At 46.4% G+C, this 15,059-nt stretch overlaps 1 long non-coding RNA gene across 1 annotated transcript in view; it reads left to right on the forward strand.

The window, feature by feature from the left end:
• LOC129687056 (uncharacterized) overlaps positions 1 to 1,836 on the forward strand; it is a 2,530-nt gene extending 694 nt beyond the window's left edge. Inside the window, exons 2-3 of the long non-coding RNA XR_008721732.1 lie at positions 390 to 636; positions 1,448 to 1,836. This is a non-coding gene — a long non-coding RNA (uncharacterized LOC129687056). The remainder of the gene's footprint in view (positions 1 to 389; positions 637 to 1,447) is intronic.
• Positions 1,837 to 15,059: the final 13,223 nt, after the last annotated feature.

Here is a 15,059-nt window from a genome sequence, read left to right on the forward strand (position 1 = left end):
ATAATAATAATAATAATAATAATAATAATAATAATAATAATAATAATGATAAACATTTTAATAGCCTCTAGTAGCCTCTTTTAATTAACGGTGTAGGGTTTTAGTTATATAAACTTTTTCTAGGATCTTGACACGAAAAGCACCTGGGTCGTTAATGGGTTTATTAGTTGCCTTTGATGTTGGATTATAAGTGTATACAGGTCAGATAATTGGGCAAAGTAGATATTCTTTCTCCCCATCAACACAGAACTCTGTTCTCTATGAACGCTCACTTGCACATAAAGAAAGGGCTCTGTAAAGACAGCCGCTTTCTTCCCTACCTTGACTTACGGAATTCTATTTGATTTGGTAAGAAATCAAACTAAAAAAAATTATCTTTAAATTTTTAGGTGTGTTTACATATGTGCACCCTGTCTATGCTGTGCCTGTGGAAGCCGGAAGAGAGTATCAGATTTCCCGAAATTGGAGTTACACAGATGGTTGTGAGTTTCCATGTGGGTGCTGGCAACTGAACCCGGGTCCTCCGCAAGAGCAGCAAGTGCTCTTAACTGTCAAGCCATCGCTCCAGCCCTGGTAACTTCTAATAAACAGGGAGAGAAGAAACCATCCTCCACCGCATGCAAACATACCTCTCTGGTAATTCAAGCTCTTTGACCGAGGCGTTCTGTATAGAGCCATGAAAATAGTATAAAAACAAGCACACACAAAGTTTTGACAAATATAATGAAACATTTACAGAGAGACACACAGTAGGTTTTTTTTTAATTGCATATGTGAGGTTGTCATACCCCTGGAGCTGGCATTTTGCAGGCAGTTGTGAGGCGCCATGCTGGGAATTGAACCAGGGAATCTCTGGCAGAATAGAAAGTACTCTTAACCTCTGAACCATGTCTCCAGTCCCAATTCTGGGGTCACTTTTGAGAAGAATTTTTTTTCCTTGCCATGAACTACACGTCCCAAGACAAACACTACAGCTGACATTAGTAAAATTTCAGTGTTACTGAACACATTGGACTGAGGCTCATTGGCTCTGCCGTGCAGACGCAGATGCTCCTGAAGGAGCGATGTCACTCACAGGTTGCCAGAGAGGTAGATTTTGGTAATTTCTGGACTTTGGTCTTCTGGCGCCCAATTACAGTGAGGAGAGAAAAAAAACCCGTTAGACAGCCTGGAATTGCGGGGTGCAGGTGAGCTTGGGGTTGGTAGGAGAGCACCGATTATTAAGACCGGAATGTTAAACAATCATCCAAGTTTGGGTAGGTTAAGCAGACAGTCTGCCTGAAACTCCGAGAAATAGTTTGCCAGAAAATCCACCTCTCGCCTTTCATTTAATAATTGGGAAGTGTAAATCTAATTCACAGCAAGTACTTATGTATCTTTGTGTGTGTGTGTGTGCGTGTTTTCACCCACATGTCAGTGTTCAGTGTCTTCCTCCATTGGTCCCTAGGCTGTGTTTTGAGACAGTCTCCCACTCAGCCTGGAGCTCACAGATTTGACTGCAGACTAGCCAGCCATCTCCAGAGACCCTCCTGTCTCCATGTCCCCTGTGTTGGGATTACAAGTGTGTGCCACCACGCCTGGCTTCTTACACGCCTGTGCGGCAAGCATGTTACCGAGTGAACCATCTCCTAACCTCCCTACCTGGCAATGGCGGTAAGAAAAACTGACCCAAGGAGATGTTCAACACTTACGAGGTGGAAGACGGTGCTAATGAGTGTTTCTTGAAGGAATTCAGAAGGATAACATAGAAGCCTAATGACCACGTATGGTGGCATAATTTCAATTTTTTTTTCAAATGTGTAAGAGTGTATTAAAAATAAATTATTGACGTCTTCAGCTTGCGTGGAGGTTCTCTCAGAGTAGTTGGGGAAGGGGGAAAAAAAGGCCTTTTATAAAATACGGGAACCATCTTGAGTTAAACAAATGCCAGAAAAAATTATAATTGTAAAAAGCGAGATGTCTGCTATCGTTATTCCAGTGGCTGTGTTGTTTCCAATAACAGTTTGGCTCTGTATTTAGTCTGCAGCAATCTACAATTGAAATATAAAATAAAGATTTTTCTTTTCTATCCCTCTGAAGTGCTGAGCCAAGCTAAGCAGAGCTGAAGGAAGCATCTGTGGGCGATTAAGACAAGCTTTCCTGTGGGGTTTCGAGTAGAAAGTAAACATGGATTCTATCCACAGTCAACAGCATTTACAAATGTAAAGAGAGGAAGCTACCGAGTGTTTGGAGAGCGGACTACCAGAACGCGGGCAGAAACACGGAGTGGCAGATGGTGATAATGAGTTCCATACGGTCAAAGGCTTTGTTCAAAGGAAAGCAAGCGGCGAGCGGTTCTGGCTGATGATACTTTATTGAAGTGATTTTTTTTGTGTGTCTTTTTATGTTATTTTATTTTTATTTTTTATTTTTTGCTTTTGACTTTTGAGAAGGGTTCCATCTCGCCACGCCAGAAAAAGGTGACTTAGCAGTAAGAGAAGAGAGAGATTTTGTTCGGGAGCCTGTGTGTTTCCTAAGCTTGTTGTGGGCGATGCAGCCCCTGGAGCGCCCCCTGGAGGCTCTACCTGGAAGTTGGCTCTAACGCTGGGCTCTGTGTGTGTGTGTGCGTGTGTGTGTGTGTGTGTGTGTGTGTGTGTGTGTGTGTGTGTGTGTGTTGACTTATTAGGCAAAAATCCTCAGATGAGGATCTGAGTCGGATGCTCAGCACCCACGAGAAAGCTTGGAATCTGAGGATCCCTGGAGCTGGCTGGCTAGCTATGTCAGCCAAATGAACCCGTACTTGGGAGACTGTGTCCCAAAAAACAAACTAAGAAAAAACAAGGAGGGCGGCCTTGGGGGAGCAACAGCTGAGGTGCACACAGACACACAGACACACAGACACACAAAGGGAAGGGGAGGGAGAGAGGGAAGGGGAGAGGGAGGCATTCTCTAATTGTGCTTACCTTGGGTTTTGGGTCGGTCGTACCTTTCTAACTTTGTGAGATTATGTCACTGATTTGGCGCCAAATGGGGTTCCAGTTCTGCCTCTTTACCTTCCCAGCCGTGCCCCAGTGCTGTTGGTCTTCAGAGTAGGGGTCGCTGTCACGGTCATCGTCCATTTGTTTCCCTGACTCTCCAGGGGTGGCCCACAACTACGGAGCACGAAACCCTGTGTGTGTTTCTGTCCTGTACAGATGGGCCTGTAAGAAAATTGTGTTTGTGAATCAAGCACAATAGGAGCTTAGTAACGATATAAAATATGATAGAACGATCCGAGTAGCATGCTGTAGCAAGTTTTGTGGATGTGCTCTCTGTCTCTGAGCTGACGAGGACTGGCCAGTGCTCAGCCTGCGTACCGTGAGCAAAGGGATACTTCATGTCTTGGATGGGACAGGATGGACTGGTAGCAGAGTTCGCCACTCAGGATGACAGGTTAAAGTTATGCAGTAGTTATGCAAATTACCACGTGTATTTCTGGACAGTTGTTACCTGTGATAAGTGAAACTATGTAAGGGTGGGGGTGGACACTAGAGGAGCAGTCTTTGTGGCATTTATGTATTTATCTATATACTTATTTAGTGTGTGTGTGTGTGTGTGTGTGTGTGTTGGCCAGAGGACAACTTGTGGGTTCTCTCCTTCCACTGTGTTTCAGGTTGTCAGGTTGTCAGATTGGCTCAGCGAGCACTTTTACGGCTGAGCCATCCCACTGAAGCTTGAAGGAAGAATTGTTACAAGGAGCAAAAGTGAATTAAGTGGTAAAATGTCTTACCAGAGTCATTCGGATGGCTGCAAAAATGCACACTCCAGGGCCCTCGCTAGTACTCCCGAGTCAATGTCTCTACAGTTTGTTGACCACAGACCATGCAACTCTCTTTTGTGCTCGTTTTCTTCAGGCAGTGTTTCCTCATGCAGACCAGGCTAGCCTTTCTCCACGCTGTGATCCCCCTGCCTCAGATCCTCATCATTAGGGTGATAGGCACACACCACTACATCTGCCCAGCAGATTAAAACAGATCGTTCACTTTATGGTTGTGTCTATGAACTTACTACTGTGATATTTGTTACACATGTGTTTTATAACGTGTACAAGCTAGACGTTCGTTTTCAAAGAGATTTTAAAAATACACTGAAATTTGGGGCATCATTGACTGAAAAAAATACGTGGGGAAGTTGGAACATCCTTGCCTCCTATCTCATTGGGTCAAGGTTTAAAGGTCGTTGGTGTAGAACACGTTTGCTTAGTTGGACTAACTAAACAGAAATGAGTAGATCATAATCCAGCTCCCCAAAATCTCCAGCAAAGGAGCACATGACCCACAGCTTTGGTCCTCATTTTCACCCTCCCTCCATGCCTGTGTGCTTGCGTGGGCCAAGGCTGACTGTGAGAGCCAGTTCCTGTATTTTGCATCGCAATGATATTTTTGTTTGCTTTTTCCCTTTTGTTCTTTGTCCCTCTCAATGTTGCCAAACAACTCACTGCTTTGCAGCTGTGACCTTGCCAGCGGTATTCGGAACCCTCTGTTCTTAGCCACAAATATCTGCTGCCTTCAAAAGAGATACAGCCATCTTCTTCATACTGAACTGTTGTGAGAGGGTCTCCCTGGACCCTCATTTCAATTTTCTTCCCGTTTGGGGGTGATAGGCAACTCTCTCAGTCCTGGGTTCCCGGCACCTGCTTCTGTTGCGTGGCATTGCCTGACGTGCAGAAGTGTAAATCTTGTTTCCTCTGGAAGCCTTTCCCTGGCATTATAATTATCTAAGGTAGTAACAGCTCTTAAGAGCACAGTCTGTCACCTTGGCATCAGCTGAAAATCCAGGCAGGGTCTCCACGACTGCTTTGAATTGTGACGGAGACTTGGAACCTGACATCCCCGAGTTGCGATGATATTTAAATGATGGAGTCCCATTACCCTGCATAATGTGGGATGTTGACATTTTATTCAAACATGTCACCCTTGTCATCGAGTGTGGGCAGGAGAGCGGGTGCCACCCGGAGTAGGAGCAATACAGGATGATGCTATAGAGAAATGACACGAAGCCCTGAATAACGTCAATAATTACTTTCCACTTGTCATGTCATTTTTGGATTCACATGATGGCGTGTGGTACCGGGTTCATGACAGAAGTGGTTTCTGTGGTTCTGAGTGATGCTGAGGACACACCTCTTTATTAGAGGAAGGAAGCGTATGCTCGGGCTGGGAGGGTGGCTCAGTACTTTGGCACTTGCTAGTCCATCTTGAGGACCAGAGTTCAAATCCCAGCAACAACATTAGGCAGCTCACACCTGCCTGTGACTCCAGTAGACTATGGCGCCCTCTTCTGGCCTCCTCAAGTACCTGGCCATACTTGTAGACAAACTCACACACAAATAAAAAATAAAAATAAAAATAAAAATAAGTCCATGCCCTAACACTGATTATATATGTTCGTTTTTTTCTTATTTTGTATATACATCAGCTCTGCTTTTATGTACACCAGAAGAGGGAATCAGATTCTATTACAGATGGTTGTGAGCCACCATGTGGGTGCTGGGAATTGAACTCGGGTCCTCTGAAAGAGCAGCAAGTGCTCTTAACTGCGGAGCCAGCTCTCCAGCCCCCTGTTTCTCCTTTCTGAGATAGGATCTTGTTAGACAGACTTGGCTGACCAGACCATGTAGACAGGGCTAGCCTCAAAGTCAAGGCTATCCATCCTCCTGCCTCTGCCTCCCAGGCTGGGATTACAGGTGTGTGCCACCACGCCTGGCTTCTGCCCGGCTATTAAAACCCTTGGGCCTCTAGAAGCATATTATACTCAGAAGTGCCTCACTGTTGAGTGCTCGTAGCTATGTTTGCCTTCGGGTATAATGCGGATTGGTTTTATAAGTGTCAACGTACAGGAGATAGAAAGATGAGTATCCGTTACTCACTGATAGGAACTCGGTGGTATTGAAGGACCGCTGGATGGTGGCATACATCGCTGCTGGCACAGACAGACTGAAGAAGACATGGAATTTGCTGTGCAGACCATGCCGGCCTTGAAATCAGACAGCCTCCACCTCCTGAGTGCTGGGATTAAAGGCGTGTACTACCACAAACCCAGCTAGGAGTAAGAGCGTTATATTGAATTTGGATGCCCCGTATGGGCCATAGGCTTACAATTTATAAAGTACCTGAGTGAAATAAAATACCCATAAGAGAGAATTCCGCCCTTCCGGATCGTGATAGCAGCTGGGATGAAATATCCGTCCTTGTCCAACACTGCGAGGGAAGGACACAGTGCTGAGTTGACAAGGAGACCTGTGGTCGCTTGCGATGAGAAGGCCCCAAGCAGTGAAGATCTGTGAGTCAGTGAGTCTGTGAGTCTGCATTGGTGCAGAGGCGTCAGTGTGGCTGCAAGGCCCTGGTGGGGACAGACTAGGTGCCAGGGGAACAGAATGGCCCACGAGGAGCTGCGGGAGGACGAGCGGGCAGGACCCCCGAATACGTCTTTAGACTAAGGCGAGAAGTTTGGCTATGGCGGTGTGGTACGTGGCCACAAGAGCTTTGACTGATGCTACAAAAAGTCTCCCCATTGTTGGGACAACTGGCAAAGCCTGATCGCAGGCTGGAGGTTAGGTGATAAAGCTGTGGCGACGTCCATTTCTCGGTTTTAATGACTGCTTACGTAAGAGGACGTCTCGCCTCTTTAGGAGATTCATCTGGAAGTACTCGGAAGGGGAGAAGGCAGAATGAGGTGCTTTAAAAATGTGTGTGCATACGGGGTGGGGGATGGGGATGGGGGCGGGGCAGGTAACGATAAGCGAACGCAGGGTTACTTTTTCTGGAGTGAATTTACAGGGAAATGTTCATAGGGATTCTTTTAAATCCTTATGGCCTTTCATTTCTTTAGTTCGTAGGCGTGTGCGTCTATGGCTGCATGTGTGTGAGCATGCGTAGAATCGGAGGGCAACTTGGGGAAATTGGTTCTCTCCTTCCATCATGTCAGTCTCGGGTACCTTTACCTGCTGGGCCATTTTGCCAGCCTAGCTAGACTTTCTATGTATGCGTTTACATGTATGTATGTCCATGAACATGTATGCACATATATGTGTGAGTATGTATGTAAGTATGCATGTGTGGATTATTGCTATCTTCTCTCCCTTGCAAATTTGAAGCTATCACAGAATACAAAATTAAGAAAGGGAAGAGAGCCCCTGCTGGCTCCTGGGGGGGGGGGGGCAGTTTGTTGGCAGCCCAGCGTGGACGCTGGGAGGCCAGTGAGGGAGCAACCCTGGCGTCTAAGAATGACAACAAGCTGACAGAGAAAAGTGATGGCAGCAAAAGCTGAGAAAAGGGGCCACACTCAAGAGTGCGTTGCTTCTTGAACTTGCTTGTGTACATGATTTATGAAGGGAAGAAGTGATACGTGACTATAAGTTCCAGGGCGGTGACACAGGAGACCCGAGGTTGTTCAGAACGCGAAAGAAGCTGTCTGGATTACTTGAGGATCTGGTGGTGATGCAATTTTTTTATTTAAGTGTATATAAGCGTGTGTGTGTGTGTGTGTGTGTAGTGGAGTAGAGGTCATGTGTGTGTGTGCAGGTGCCCATGGAATGCGACAGAGGAAGTCAGAGTCCCTGGAACAGGAGTTATGGGTAGTTGTGAGCCATCCAAGGGTCTGGGTACCAAACTCGGGTCCTCCGGAACAGTAGGAAGTACACTTAAGCACTGAGCCACGTCTTCGGCACTTGCAGTACGCTTTGGAGAGGACTTCATCCCTTAACTTGACAAGGGCAAGGATTCACTCCCTGGAAAGGCCAGTTAGTTTTGCTGTTTGATTGGCTCCAAGTCTTGAAAAATGTGCTGTTTGCTGTAAGCATGTGTGTGTGTGGGTTGGTGGGAACCCAACACTATGCTTATCTAAACAGCCCCGAGCAGTACCTCATCATTGCTAATTAGTCAAGAACACACAGCAATTATCCAGACACCTTTCTAGAAAATAGGTAGTTAGATCTGGGAGGTAATTAGGGCTTGCTGTAATCAGTTCAAGAGATATGCAAATAGAGAGTGTAATTCCCCTCTAATTTCACACCCCAGAAATAACCTCCATTAGCAGATGTATGCCTTCCTCCCGGCTTCTGTTCTCCTGTCCCTGTTCCAAACACAGACATATACATACGTACGTACATACATACATACATACATACATACATACATAAAAATATACACACATCTCATAGCTTAGATTATTCCTTGTTTTGGAGATAAGTAACTTGGTTATGCATTTTATAACATTTTCTTCCAAAATATGTCGAGCTTAAAATAATGTTTCCTGTCTTCTTTGGGCCAGGAATGAGGTTGTAGCTCTTCGGGATATTGAGCTTGAGTGTCTCTCATGAGGTTGCAAATAAGATGCTGGCAGGGTCTGGGGTCTCATTAAAACTGAGGAGGGATCTACTTCCACGGTCATCTGTGGCAGGATTCAGTTCTTTGTGGGCACGTTCAGATCCAAAGCACAGGGCACAGGGGACTGGAGAGATGGCTCAGTGGGTAAGAATGCTTGCACAAGTCGGAGGGCCCGAGTTCGGATCCTATCACTCGAGCAAAAAGCTCGGTGTGGCTGCGTCTTGCCTGTAAAGCTAGGGTTGTCTGGTTCAGAGAAAGGATGATCAGTGAGGATTGCTGGATGCCAGCCTTGCTCAGGGCCAGTGAGAGTCACTATCTTAAGGGAATAAGGCAGAGAGAAATACAGAAAGTTACCTTTATTTTTCTCATCTGCATTAATTTCCTTTTGTGACAAGTTAACACAGATTTAGTGCCTTAAGCAACACAAATTTATTCTTTTACACACGAGAGGTCAAGTTTTAAAGCGAAGCTGGCCCAACACTGGTTCGCCCTGGGAAGTCTTGGTAGATTTTTTTTTTTTCCTTTTTCAGCTTGAAGAGGCCACCTGTGTTCCGTGGCTCACGGTCCACACGGTCACTTGGAATTTAGCGTCAGTCATCGGTTTTATGAACCATCTCTGGCCCCTCCACCTCCTCCTTCCAAGGAACTCTGTGTGTTTATAACCATGTCCTCCCAGACAATCCGGGGTTTTGTTCCGGTTCCTGGTTTCTCTGCCATTTCACATACATGGTGGTTCTGAGGAAGGAGAGACACAACTTCTGCGAGTTGTCCTCTGACCGCCACACATGTTCTGTGGCATGCACACATGTGTTATCCCCCCCATGGGAGTGTTGCACGATTCTCCCTGATACACTGTGTCAGGAGAACCCGAATGGCCACTGTGGGTCCTTCGGTGGTTCTGTGACTAGCCACGGGCTTCCAGCCTGATCCATCATTCTGGGGCTCCCCAGCAGCCTCACCTAACGGTCCCAGCAGCCTCTACTCTCTTTCATGAATTGCAGATAAGGTGAGTTTCAGTCATACCATTCGTTTCCGTCACCTGTCACACCTGGTTATCCTGAAGCAGGTTTTCTAGGGAAAGGCCGGGCAAAGTCTTGACTGTTTTGTTTTCAGAGCGGGGAGGGGGTGCTCTGGACGCCTTCAGAACGACCGCCATAAGGCGCTCTTGCAGAAGCACGCACCTTAATACGCTTGCTGTTTCCAGCATGTGGCCACCGCCTGTCATGCTGCCGCTGTCCCGCCTCTGGTCTTTGTCTCGACTTTCAAACCTTTCCGTGAGCTTCTTGTAGTCAGCTAGATATTCCAGATCTACCTTGGACCATTTCTGTCCCGTGTCCAGAACTGTCAACTTTCCATTAAGTCCTGGTTCTTATTAATGACAAATATGATTTTTCTTCTCAAATCTTGTAGAATTTTGTTCACGGATGTTGAATTACCCTACAGAATGTTTTTCGGCTTGCTAAGTGTTGGGTTTTGAGATGTGCATTCAGTGCTAACTTTCTTATTTTGATGACCTGTGACTGGAGGACGTGGCTGTATGATTTTCTTCATGGCCTACCATTACATTGGTCGAAACTTGTTTTATGGACATTTGAAAAGAATTCTAGAGAGTCATTAAACTAATTCTTAGAATTGCTGTTTGTAAACATTACTTAGCTTACATTCCGTCTAGGTTTGAAAAGATCTCTAGTAAAGGCAACTGCCACTGGGGTGCTTTGCCAATTATCTTATTTAACCAATGTGGTTAGCGACAGAGCCTGGCTATACACCCTAGACCGCCCCTGAACTTCCGGTTCTCCAGTCTTAGCCTCTTCGTACTGAGACAACAGCTATGCGCCACCACACCCGATGGCCAATTCTTTTATTTTCATTTCTTTTATTTTTAAAAACTTATTTTAGTTACTTTACTTTAAAAGGGTGTGGTTTGGCTCTGTAACATTAGTGACTGCATAGAAGGCCTAATCGTTTTCACCTATAAGATGTCTAATTGGGAATAACCTAAAGTGTAACTTTATTCTTTTTTGTTAAGGATTAGACTCCACAGAGGGAAAATAAAGAGATCTCACTTTGGTTGGAAGTGTCTGCAGTTTGCAGAGCAATTGAAGAAGTCAGAATTAAGGAGTTTATCTAAAGACTTAATAGGATAGTGAAGAGTCAGTAGTCGAGTGAGTAAGTGATAAACTATTGGACAGTGGTCAATGGGCTCACTCTCAGTTCCACACATTTCTTTTTAATGTTGTGCATGCTGTCGCCTGCTCAGCCTCAGGAAAACAAAGACTTTGTCGGCGTGGGGATACAGCACAAACGCCTAGAGACGGTGCCTTTTCCTTACTCTCCTGGGTGCTGAGGAATTAACAAGTATGTCTACTTCAAGAAGGCCCAGGGTAACACCCTAACATCCCATGGTTAGGCTGGCTCTATCTGTCCAACAAAGGCACAAGGGAAGCTCTGGGGTCTTTGCGACAGACGTGGTTGGGCCCCAGCGAAGGCAGCCTGCGGCCTACAAGCTCCCTACCATTTCACTTGTTTAAAAAACACAGTTTTACACACCTTTTCATTTTGCTAATGAAATGCTGTTCTTCAAACCCAGGGGCCTGCCTGCCTGCCAGGCAGAGCTCTAATTATGCCTGGGCAGTCAGCAGCTGTGCTCACTTAGAAAGCTTTGACCAAAGAAAAGCCAGCGCAAGTTGCCTTTCCGCATCTCGTGATATTGCCCGACGTCAGTATGTTTATGTGACAATTTAATTCTTTCTAAAGGAAGGACCGGCCTTAAGTTCTTCTTCTACTTCATATCTTGGTGCTAAAAATGATGGATGTTTTAGTTATCTTTGTACAGCACTACAGCACCCTAAACTGTTCTTGGGTTTCTTTCTTGACTCTGTTCTTTCTATATCCACTATGCCTAACCATGTGCAAATTTCAAAATAGACCCCTGGTCCAGCTGTTTCTCACGCTCTGCAGACTACAGTTGGGTCTCCCCCGCCCCCACCCCCCATCTGCCGGGACCGTGCTGTACCTTTCCCATAGTGGTCCCACGACCCTCCAGCCCTATATTCGACACTCAGCAGACTGAGCTCTTTAAAAAACAAACAAACAAACAAACAAAAAAAACCAACACACACACACACACACACACACACACACACACACCCCAATCGGTATGTACCTCCTCTTACTCAGAAACCCGTCCTGGTGACTCTTTCTGTTTAGAATACAGTCTGCCGTTGCTGCCATGGTGCTCCAGGGTTGACCCCCTCGAGAGCCTTTTAGATGTCTGTTTGTCTGTTCTCATCCCCCTCCACTGTGTTTTGTGTCAGTGGCACCGTGTCCATGTACCTGTTCTCATTAGGACCAACACACAGGTTGTTACCGCCACCCGGGCCATCTTGTTTTGCTGGCTTGCACGCATGGCCCGCTTCCTGGCCTTCCCTGAAAACAGCCTGCTCCTTTCCTGTTGACTGTCTGTTTCCTTTCCTGGTTGTATGTATGCATGGATGTGTATATTTTCTTAGCATTTATTGGTACAATACCATGCCTCTGGTAAGGTACATGAAAAGTCCAGAAGTACAGATTTGTTTGTTTGTTTGTTTGTTTGTGTTGTGGTTTTGTACTTAGAAGGATGCCAGCCACCCCATGGAAGCCCAGTCAACATTTGATGAATGCTTGAAGTACTTTTCTCCCCACAGGGACCACACACCTGGCAGATGCAACTACAAGGAGGAGGGATTTACCCTGACGCATGTTTCAGAAAGCACAGCGCCTCACTGTCATGGGGGCGTGGCACAGCAGGGACGGCGTGGTGTTACGGCTTAGTGTGTGGAGGTGGAGGCTCGGAGCTGCTGGTTCACATTTTGTTGGACAGGCATAGAGATGGGAGCTGAACCCGGTATCCTCAAAAGCCTGCCCAGGTGGCCCGTGCCTATCAGCTGGACACTGTGTCTAAAGGGTCCACAAACCATCCGATGCTATAGACAACTTACTTCAGTATGATTTTATGCACAAATGCAACATGGAAATCAACGATCCAAGGAAGGTTGTTTGAGATAAAAAAACATGATCAAGAAAACATGCAAATAAATGCCAGCAAGCACATGCTAAATATTGACAGAGCAGCCCTTTCCCACAACTTTCTCAGGATGAACCAATTGGAGCACAATTGCCTGGCACGTACTATGGATCATACCTGGGAAAGCACGAAGGCGAGGCAGAAGGCCATATCCAGGGTCAGGGCACGCTGACCAGATTAGGTTCTATAGCTACGTTCTAACATTCAACAAGAATAAACATGTCACCGGGCCTGGTGGCGCATGCCTGTAATCCCAGCACTCTGGGAGGTAGAGGCAGTCGGATCTCTGTGAGTTCAAGGCCAGTGTGGTCTACAAAGTGAGTCTAGGACAGCTGATGCTACACAGAGAAACCCTGTCTCGAAAAACTAAAATAATGATAAAAATAATAAAGAATAAAAATGTCTTATAAATTTAGTGTAAATGTTTGTCACAGGAGACACGCTGTCACGTCCAAGAACAGTCCAGGTACAAGGCCCTCTGCCTTTTGTCCTGAAGCTTCATTCAGTTCCCCAAGGCATTGCCACCACGCACCATTCTTGTGACCATGTTCCGACAGCCACCTTTTATTATTTGTTTGAGAAGAGTCACTCTAGATGTTAAAACATACAGCTGTTGGCATTTGGAGTAGTCATGGTTCAAGAAAACCAGGCTAGCCAATTTAAAAAAAAAAATTAAAAAAGCTAAGAAGAAAAGACTCGAAAGAGTGACACCTCTTGGTTACAGCTTGGTAGGTGGGTTCTGAGAAGGGCCATTCTGGAGCCGAGACAAGACCTCTTCAGGCCCTTCCTATAATGCCTGTGGGGGTATTGGACCAGTGCAGGTTCAAAGAAAGGGGAACCAGACCACAGCCTGACAAAGATGTGGCGAAGTTACCCTGTAAGACAGGACAGTCACCTTGGTCATCTTTGGAAATACAATGTACCTTCAAAGGCTTCCTGAAGATCTTGAGGTTTTACTGCCAGTAAAGGAAGAAGAGCCTTGAAACACGACGGTGACGCAATCCTCCCTCAGTGTGCTGGATGTGGCGGAAAGACAACGCCTGAGCAGTTCTTTTCTTGTCAGAGATGCCCCCCAACGCCCAAGAGGTTAATTTTCTTCCAGATTTTGACAACTTTTCTGATCATATTTTCAGAGGAAGGAGGGCAAACCTAACCGTAGAATCTCATGACATTATTGTTACATTTTTGCCGTCGAAAGGTTTATTTTTTTATTATTTTAAATTATAAGTAATGTGTGTAGGTATGTGCACACGAGTACAGGTACCCATGGAGGTCAGAATGCCCAGATCTCTTTGCCGCTGGAGTCCCAGGAAGTTGTAAGCCACTCAGTCTGGCTCCTGGCCACGGAACTTGGGCTCCCGGGAAGAACCAGGGAGCCGTCCATCTCAGCTCCTCTCCATATTTTTTTTAAATAATTTTATACATTCACTTGTATCCCAGCTGTAGCCCTCTCCCTCTTTCCCTCCCAATCCTCCCCTCCCTCCCTCATCTCCTCCCTGCCCCCTTCCGAGTCTACTGAGAGGGGGTGTCCTCCTCTCCTTCCAGCTTATCAGGTATCTTCAGGATGGTTGCAACGTCCTTATCTGTGGCCTAGCAAGGTTGCTCCTCCCTCAGGGGGGAGGGGAAGCTCATGAGTTCATGTCAGAAACAATTCCTGTCTCCCTTACTAGGGAACCCACTTGGATACTGAGCTACCATGGGCTGTGTCTGAGCAGGGGTTGTAGGTTATATCCATGCATGGTCCTTGGTTGGATAAACAGTCTCCTAGAAGACCCCTCAGATATATTTGGACCTTGTGGGGCTCCCTCTCCGTATTTTTTAAGGGTAGTATTTGTACTTTGTGGCAGAACTTGACTAGACTAGGGTCTAGAGAGATGGCTCAGTGGTTAAGAGCACTGGCTGCTTTTCCAGAGGACCTGAATTCAGGCCTCAGCAACCACGTGGCCCCTACCATCCGTCCGTAACTCCAGTTCCAGGGGATCGGATGCCCTCTTCTGGCCTCTGAAGGTACCAGGTGCGCACGTGGTATGAAGACACACATACGGGAAACACCCATACCGAAAATAAAATAAAGAACTCGATGAGGATGACATTGCACCGTTTGTCAAGGGCGATGTGAAGCAACCGCCACTCACTTTCATTAGAGCGAAATTCAGGGTAACGTCACCTGCGTTATTGATCTGCGGTCACCCATCTTTCAGACGGGAAGAAGCAATAACAGAAAGGGTGCTTGGAATCTGTGATTATTCATTGGCTTTTGGAGTAATTCTAGCGTGGTGGTCAACAGACATACAGGGAGCCCTGGCTAGCCGTGTGCCCGCAAAATCAGCCTGCGTGGTTCTAGACGTTTCGTCTGAGATATTTCAAAAAATCATATCTATTTGTGTGCATGTGTGTGGGTTGGTGTGTGCTGCAGCGCCCACGTGAGGGTCAAAGGTCAGTCTGTGAGAGCCGGTTCCCTCCTTCCACTGTGAGGGTCCCGTAGATTGAACTCAGGCTTGATCGTCAGGCTCGGGGGGGGGGGGGGCAGATTGTTTGACTCCCGGAAGCATCTTGACAGCCAAGGCATTTCTTTTATGGGGATGAGATGAGGTACTGAGGTTAAGGCTAGAATTCTTCTAGGCAGTAGTCTTTTGGGGAGCGGGGTC

Source organism: Psammomys obesus, unplaced genomic scaffold (assembly GCF_907164565.1).
Source record: "Psammomys obesus unplaced genomic scaffold, mPsaObe1.curated_primary_1811, whole genome shotgun sequence".
NCBI lineage: Eukaryota > Metazoa > Chordata > Mammalia > Rodentia > Muridae > Psammomys > Psammomys obesus.